Genomic DNA, 9,612 nt, shown 5'->3' on the forward strand with positions numbered 1-9,612 from the left:
TAGCAAAATAATTGCCTGAGCACATATACTCCACACTTTGGGACAGCCACTTATTCTTCATCCTCATCTTCATCTTCATCATTTTCCTCCTCGTCCTCTTCTGGTTCATTCTTCTTCTTTGAGCCTGTTGGTCTACTAGGACTCGCAGGACCTTGGGGAAGGAAGTCTCTCTGTGGAGAACTGAGGGATGAACTTGTGCCAAGTAGATGCTATGTGGATATCATGGGGAAGGGTGACCCCATCAAGCCATAGGGCAAAATGTTCTTCTATGCCTTCTTTGTCTAACCTTCTGGGAGGAGCACAAGAAGAAGCATCCTGACTCATTGGTCAACTTTGCCAAGTTCTTGAAGAAATGTTCCGAGAGATGGAGTACCATGTCTGCAAAGGAAAGGTCAAAGTTTGAAGATTTGGCCAGGAGCTACAAATCTCATTATGGCAGGGATATGAAGAACTATGTTCCTCCCAAAGGTGATAAGAAAGGAAAGAAAAAAGATCCAAAGGCTATGAAGAAACCACAATCTGCCTTCTTCCTGTTTTGCTTGGAACATCACCCAAAGTTCAAAAGTATACACTCTGGCAGGTCTATTGGAGATACTACAAAGAAACTGGGTGAGATGTGCTCTGAGCAATCTGGCAAAGATAACCAACCCTATGAGTAGAGAGCAGCCAAACTAATGGAGATGTATGAAAAGGATATTGTTGCATACCGTGCTAAGAGAAACATTACTAAACCTTAAATCACACATCCAATTCTACACATTAATAATGGAAGATGACAACACTACCCTCTCACCAACTAGACAAAAACTAAACATACAAATAATTAAACTAACAAAGGTAATTAATTTGGATCTAGCATATTTCTGCAGAATTTTTCACTCAAACACAAAAGATACCTTCTCAGTATCTCAGTTATACCTCTCCTAAATTAATTATACTGGTCACAAAGCAAACCCCAACAGATACAAGAAAATTGTAGTAACTCTTTGTACCATATCAGATCACCATGGATTAAAGCTAGACTTCAACAACAGAAACAACAGAAAGCCTACATATTGAGGGAAACTGAACAATTCTCTACTCAACAATCAGTATGTCACGGAAGAATGAAATTAAAGATTTTCTGGAATTCAATGAAAATAAAGACACATCACACCCAATTCTGTGGGACACAATGAAAACAGCTTTAAGAGGAAAATTCATAGCACTAAGTGCCTTCATAAAGAAATTGTAGAGATTTTATACTAGCAACTTAACATCATACCTGAAAGCTCTGGAACAAAAAGAAGCAAAGGCACGCAAGGGGAGTAGGCCCCACAAAATAATCAAACTCAGGGCTGAAATCAATGAAAGTCGTAAGATACAGATGAAGGGAGGCAACTGGGTGGGATAAAGGATGGAAAGAAAAATGAAGGGGGGGTATCCATTAGAATGAATGGAAATCTAAAACTGACATGTGTAGGGACATGGCGGGAGCATATCCAATAGGAGACAGAGACCTGACATAAGGAAGGCACCCAACAATCAATAGGGGTGACCTTAGCTGTGATTCAGAGCACTGGGGAAGCCATCACCTGTAGCCAGGCAGGAAGACTAGTGGAGTGATAGCAGCACCATCCAACCCACAAAACTTTCAACCCCAAATTTATCCTGTCTACAAGAAATGCGGGGACAGGGAACAGAGCAGTGACTGAGTGAACTATCAGCAAATGAGCAGAGAAACTTGAAACCCCTTCCATGGGCAAGCACCAATCCCGACACTATTAATGATACTCTTTCATGCTTGCAGACAGGAGTCTAGTATGGCTGTATTACCTTTTAAACATAGAAACAAGAAAATATTTCTAAATTTCTTCCACAATGCCAATACTACTCAGATACCAAGAAGAGGTAAAAATATAACAAAGTAATAAAATTATAGGCTACTATTCTATGAAAACATAGATACGAAAATTTTGAGGTGAGTTCAGGCAAGCACAAAATAGTATGACATTACACAAAAGTTCTGAAAAGAAAACACACTTGCAAACTAAATAAAAGGCACTTATCAAAAAGATCATCACTGACCATTAATTTGTCTTATAATGAGGTGAGGGATATCAGAAATAATTCAACATACTTAGGTCAATGAATGTAAAAAAACCAATAATTGTAAAAAATGTTTGAAAGTTTATGTAAATGAACTTAAAGACAAAATTTATGTGATCATCTTAATATGGGCAGAACAAATCTTTGACAAAATACAACATATGTTCATATACATGTTTTTTTAAAAAAATGTAAGACTTAAGGAGATATACCTCAACATAATTAAGGGCTACATAAGATGAAACCACTGTCAACATCATCAAGCAGGGACAAACATAAAGAAAAATCACAAAAATTAGGAATGAAGCAGGGTTGCCCACTATCTCTGATCCTTTACAATATTTTGTTTGAAGCAATAACTGGAGCAATAATATAAAAGAAATTAAAAAGCTTGAAATAGAAAAATAAGTAAATTATTCACATGAGCAGACTATAAAGTATACATCAGATATTGGCATAGTTTCATTAGAGATATTTTAGAAAGGATACTTTTGGAAAAGTGTCAAGATATAAAATCAACTTATAAAAAACAGTGGCCTAGCTGTACAGCGCCAACAAGCATTCTTTGGGTGAGATCACGGACATACTCTTATCAGCATCTCATCAGAAAGAGATGAAACACCATCTTCATTAGCATTATTGTCATTCTCAATCATAGAGATGCCAATCTGAGTATGACACATTGACAAGGCATGATAATGGAAAGAAAGTGGAAGTTACAAAACAATGTAGTAGGAGGTTCTTGAGACAGAAAAGAAAGTACCAGAACATTAGTTAATTTCATGTTAATGTCAGTGATGACTCAGATATCTTTGGAGGGACTATTCCCCATAAGGCAAAGAATCAAAGTGTGTTAACAATAAGCACTAGACTATCACCGTAAAATGAATGAACCCTCTGAATAGAACCCTCTGAGTAAAGAATATAAAATCCAGGGGGTTGGGGATTTAGCTCAGTGGTAGAGCGCTTGCCTAGCAATTGCAAGGCCCTGGGTTTGGTCCTCAGCTCCGGAAAAAGAGAAGAGAGAGAGAGAGAGAGAGAGAGAGAAAATCCAAACCTGTGGCCTACTATCTTCTGCAAAGATGACAATGTAGAAACTGATGACAGATTAACAAAAGCTTAAAGGTTGAAAGTCTTATAATGCTGTTCTTTGGAATCTGTGACTCATTGCCATGGTACTTAAGGCCAACTTGATCTCCCTGGCAACTGATACAACTAGCTCACCTTGTTACCTTTACTCTACAACTAGGTGGCAGCCCTGCAATGTTAGTCATGCAATCTATATTGCAGACATGGCATTGAGCAGTTCCCCCATATTAAAATCATTCAATCCAATACAAATCTCTACATTAACTAAATCTACAACACAAGTAGGAGAATCCAATCCTCAATCCAAGAATGAAATTCAACTACCAGTCAAGTAAACTTATAAGGTAACTTTAAAAGCTAGGTAAATAAATTAAGTAGTGGAGCTACCCTATTGTATCCATAGCAAGAGGAGACTAAAAACAAATTAAAAACTTGAATGACTGGAAAAAGGAGTCACCAAGAGCCACAGAAGTGTCATACATATTCTTGGCTACCCTAAGGTTTCATTCATTATTTGCACTTATAAAGGAAGACAATGGAGGATGCAATCAGGAAGGAATGTTACCATATGAACACTTTTACTTTTTTCTTCTTCCTTCCCTGAAATATTGTAGAAATATCAAATTATGTGGATATGATTTTACTTTGATTCTTCTACTTTTTTTTCTTAATGTTCTTTTATAGTTACTGCACCAGAGAGATTGAAACCCCAGAGGCTGCTTTAGTTAATTCCTTAGTATTCTCAATCTGTGGCTTAGAGTCTGGTATAATATTCTTAGAAGTTTAACAGGTCCACATGGGTACCTAAGAAGCTGAATATTAGGGAAGGATGGCAAAAAAGCAGAGACAAACACCCTAGCCAGGAAGAACACATATAGACAGGTAGAGAACACATTATTTTGTTTGCTTGCTTGTTTGTTTTCCTGAACCTTCTTATATCTCTGACACGAGGTATTGGCCATTCTGAGCAAAATGCGTTCTCTTAGTTGATTCCAGAACTAAATAAAACTAGCAATCAAAACAACCATCACACTCTGTTCCCAAATAGTAGTGATTTAATTTGCTATGGGAGGCTACCCACACTGCAGTTCTTAGATAATCAGGATTTCTAATTATATCACAAGGCTGGTCATCTCCTTTGGCTACATAATCTCCTTCTATCTTGGCATCCTGCAGCATCTCTAGTGTTCAAGTCTAAGGAATAAAAGGAAAGATTGTGAATCAGAGAAAAGTACCCACAGATTCTCAAACCAACTTGATCCCATGGATCATTTTCTAAAATTAACCCAAAGAAATGAAAAAGGTCTGAAGAGCCATTCATTCATTAATTCAGGAGTATTGATTAACTTCACACAGACAATCAATCCTTCTAAAATACTTGTTCTAAAAGAAGGAATCTGTTTTAATGGAATTGATATTTAAACCAAACATTAATTTTATATTTGCTTAAATAGAAATTTATCTGAGAAATATTGTAAAAAAAACCTACCTCTAGTTGAACATAACAGAAATGCATTAAAATATGTCCACACAGACACTCCTCAAATAACATCCTGTTATCTCAGTTCACCGTATTTATTATGGTCCATGGCAACGCATTTACTGGTATCACCCCATCCATTTCATAAAATGTCCTTCTAGAACATTGCAGGACCTCCAAGCTACAGTAACCTATTATAGCAAGTGGTTTGCCTAGCCCCAATTTCCTATGGAATTTCTTGAGTAATCAACCACATAAGCTCAGTGATTGGAGGAAATATTTATATCATATTATAGAGTTGAATACAAAACTATGTTCTCAGTACAACAGAGACAACACAGCTAATATGGCACTAGGTCAGGGAAGCAACAACTTCTCAGCATTTATTTGGTAATTTGCATTTTTGTAAATTTCTAATAAAAAGTCTCATAAAAAAAGATGGATAAAGCACCACCATGTTCTTGTAAGAATAAAACTCTTACAAGATATTTGTAAGAAAAACTCTTACAGAGATATTTCTATTTTTCAGTGGGTTCAAACAGACAGTACAATTCAGAGATGCTGACATGACATATGGAAATTAAAATTACATGCTAATCTTGATTGAGCTGTTGATTCTGCATTGGTAAAAATTTTTATTACTCATACGTGTATTAAAACTAATGTTATTTTAGGCCCCCAGAATTCCTTGGTGGTCTGTAGTTCTGAGCTTCTTGGGTTTTCTTTCCCAAACTCCACTTGGCCCCAAGCTCTAGCACTATCCACATTAGCATGCTTATTGTTTTTGTACAATACCAAAAGGCCAGCTCTGAAAACACATCCATAAAAGTTTTATTACACAGGAAGAGCAGTTTATATTTATGTATTAAGAACATAATTGTGTGTGTGTGTGTGTGTGTGTGTATGTGTGTGTAACAGCAAAAAGAGACCATGAATTTGAATGAAAGCAAGGAGAGATATCTTGGAGGATTAGAAGAGAGGAGGGGAAAGGGATAAATAATATATATAATAAAAAAAAAAACAAAAAAAAGAAATACAAAAAGGAAACAAATATTAACTGTACTTGAAGTTTTTGAGAATTTTGCCTATGCTTCAGGAATGTCTCTTGTCAGTAATGCCCTATCTCTAATATATATGTGACTTATTCTGGTGAATGGTATACAATAACACATTACATGAATGAAGTATTTCTGAAACAAGTAGATGTTAAAAAATTATATAGATATTATTTTTAGATATATTTATTTTACTTTATGTTATGAATGTTTTGTCTGAATATATTGTATGTGCATCACAATGGTCACGTATTCTGGTTTTTTGCCCTCAAAGGTCAAAAGAGAGCATCGCACATTCTCATTTGAGTGATGGTTGTGAACTACCATGTTCACAGTGGAAATAGAATCCAGGTTTGCTGGTAGAACAAGTAGTCTGAACTCCTGAACCATAGCTTCAGACCCTAATTTGAATATTTTATAAATTGTACAAAATTTGAAATAAAAAGAAATCTTAGCTGATAATTCTGATACAGGGATCAGATATATAGAGTTATTTACTTTACTAAGAGATAGAAATATATTGTTTCATTGTATACTATACTATGATATTACTGGTATTTCCCAATGTTTGAGTATTAACTACAGTAAATATATTTTTGGTAAATTCTATGGAAATGTCTCTTATTCTTAATCTATCCTTTACTCATTTTAATAACAAGACTATTAAAATATCAGATAATGATTAACTCCTTATAAAATCATGCTTTTTAGAATAACATGATTTTTTACATACAGAAACTACCCCAAAATTCAAGCTTCTTATTCATAAAGTCTAGTGATAAATATCTTTCTTCAACTTGAAAATATAAGATGCAGACATCATTCTTGGTTAAATAAGGATTGAATTATATAGTATCTAAATGACATATCATCAAATACATATTGCCTTAACATCTTTTTAATTTGTTTCTGTTTTTGTTATGCATTTTGATTTAAATATAATTATTTCACTTTAAATTTTCCATTTTACTTCCTCTAGTACCTCCTTCGTTCCTTCTTTTACACTTCATTCATGATTTCCCAATACTCAAATATATAAATACAGCCTTCTGAGTCTGTTTTTATTATTTGTACAGGGCTGACAACTTAGCCAACCAAATAGAGGAGTAATTTTCTCCACAATCTCGCTGTGGCCAGGCTCCCTGTGATCCACTGATCTCTGTATTGTATCCATTTATAATATCATGTAATGGTCCCTATTTGCTATAAGAGAAGGCTCTTTGATGAGGGATGGCAGCTACACATATGCAGGTGTAAGAATGAGACTTAGAATGTTTGTAAGAATTATGCTGCTCTTGCAAAGTACTATAGTCAATTTTCTTCTGAGATTCATGATCTTGGGAAGTTGGGTAAGTACATAATACTAGGTATAATTTTCCTTTTGTTGAATGGACCTTAAATTAGGTAAGCAGCTGATTGTAAACACCAACATGCAAATGCCACTTTCTATACCTTTGCAAATCTATTGTCATACGGATTTTTATTGTGGTTCAAAGGTGTCACAGCTGCACAGGACTATTAATTGTTTCCCTGCTCTGGAAGTTTGAATAGTGTTGTCTAGTATTATGAAAGATAGACCAAAGGGAGGAGACTTTAGACTTTAGAAATAGGTCATGTCTTGTATCATAAGCATGTTATGACTTCATCAATAGTGCCTAACCTTTAACATCTGAGGCAGCCAAGGGCAACAGTCATACTCTATATTGTTTTGAAAAACACTTGTACTACAAGAAATTTATTTTAGTTTCTTTCTGTTATATTGACAAACATCATGAACAAAACAATTAAAAAAGTACTTAATTACACTCATAGCTTAGAGGGTAGAATCTCTGAAAGCAAGGCAGCTGAAATAGCTGAGTTCACCTCTTGATCTGTGAAAATAAGCAGCAATGAGACACGGTAGAGCTGGTTCCAGCCTGCTGAAACCGCAAAGCTCTCTGTCAGAGACATACCTCCTGCAATAAATTCAGATCTCTTACTCCTTACTAAACATGGACCAACTAGGGACACAGTATACATGAGAACATAAGGGACTTTCTCTTTCAAACCAGTACACTAACCATTTAAACATTTCTGGTAGCTAATACTAGGGTTTTCTTTATGCCTACATATCATTACTTTTGGATAGAATAGTTGTGGCTATGTGGGGTCTTTTAAAAAAAAATTGCTAGTTATTTTATTTGTTAACATTTCAAATGTCCCTTTCCTGGTTTCCCTTCTGCAAAGACCCCATACCATCCCCCTCCCCCTGCCTGTCTGAGGGTGATCCCCCAACAACCCACTCCCACCTAGCATTCCCCTACACTGAGACATTGAGCCTTCACTGGACCAAAGACCTCCCCTCCCATTGATGCCAGATAAGTCCATCCTCTGCTACATATGCAGCTGGAGCCATGGGTTCCTTCCTCCATGTCTATTCTTTGGTTTATGGTTTAGTGCCTGGGAGCTCTGAGGGTTCTGGTTGGTTAATATCGTTGTTCTTCCTATGGGGTTGCAAACACCCTTCAGTTCCCTCAGTCCTTTCCCTAACTACTCCACTGGGGTCCCTGTTCTCAGTCCAAACATTGGTTGCAAGCATCCTCATCTGTATTAGTAAAGCTCTGGCAGAGCTCTTAGGAGACAGTTGTATCAGGCTCTTCTCAGCAAGCACTTATCGGCATGAGCAATAGTGTCTGGTTTTGGTGGCTGCATATAGGATGGATCGCCTGGTAGGACAGTCTCTTGATGGCTTTTCCTTCAATTTTTGCTCCACTCTTTGTCCCAGTATTTCCTTTAGACAGGAACAATTGTGGATTAAAATTTTTGAGATGGGTGGATGGCCTAACCTCTTAATATGATCTTGACAGATTCTCTCTTTCCTTTTTGGGTATTTCAGCTAATGTTATTCCTGTTGGGTTCTGGGAGCCTATTGTGTTCCTGGCATCTGGTGGCTACCCTCAATTCTCCATCCCCCATAACTACATAACACCATTCAGTTTCCTGACACACTGTATATATCCTACTCCCTGTACACTCCCACACCTAATCCTGCTCTTCCTTTTTTCCCTCCCCCTTCTTTTTCTCCCAAGAGATCCCTCTTACTTTTTACCTACCATGATTATTTTGTCCCCCATTATAAATAGGACTAAAGCATCCATACTTTAGTCTTCCTTGTTCTTGAGCTTCCTATGGTCTGTGAGTTATATCATGGGTGTTCCAAAGTTTTGGGCTAATATCTACTTATCAGTGAATGCATGCCTTGTGTGTTCTTTTGTGAATGGGTTACCTCACTTAGGATGATATTTTCTAGTTACATCCATTTACCTGCAAATTTCATGAAGTCATCTTTTTTAGTACCTCAGTAGTACTCCATTGTGTAAATGTACCACAATTTATGTATCCATTCCTTTGTTGAGAGACATCCGGGTTGTTTCCAACTTCCAGCTATTATAAATAAGGCTGCTGAGAACATAGTAGAGCATGTGTCCTTGCTATATGTTGAAGCATCTTTTGGGTTTATGCCCAGGAGTGGTATAGCTGGGTCCTCAGGTAGTACTATGTCTAATTTTTGAGGAACCACCAGACTGACTTTCAGAGTGGTTGTACCAGCTTACAATCCCACCAACAAAGGAGGAGTATTACTCTTTCTCCACATCCTCGCCAGCATCTGCTCTCCTGAGTTTTTGATCTCACCTACTCTGACTTGTGTAAGGTAGAATTTCACAATTGTTTTGATTTGCATTTTCCTGATGACTAAAGATGTTGAACATTTCTTCAAGTGTTTCTTGGCCATTTGAGATTCCTCAGTTGAAATTTCTTCATTTAGCTCTGTACTCCATTTTTTTTTTATATTTTTCATTAGATATATTTCTTAACTTACGTTTCAAACTTTATTATCCTTCCCGGTTTCCTATCCATAAG

At 36.5% G+C, this 9,612-nt stretch overlaps 1 pseudogene; it reads left to right on the plus strand.

Moving 5' to 3' along the window:
• The first annotated feature begins 222 nt into the window (after positions 1-222).
• LOC116895397 lies at positions 223-737 on the plus strand (annotated as a pseudogene).
• The last annotated feature ends 8,875 nt before the right edge of the window (positions 738-9,612 follow it).

The sequence above is a fragment of the Rattus rattus genome, chromosome 1 (assembly GCF_011064425.1).
Source record: "Rattus rattus isolate New Zealand chromosome 1, Rrattus_CSIRO_v1, whole genome shotgun sequence".
Classification (NCBI taxonomy): domain Eukaryota; kingdom Metazoa; phylum Chordata; class Mammalia; order Rodentia; family Muridae; genus Rattus; species Rattus rattus.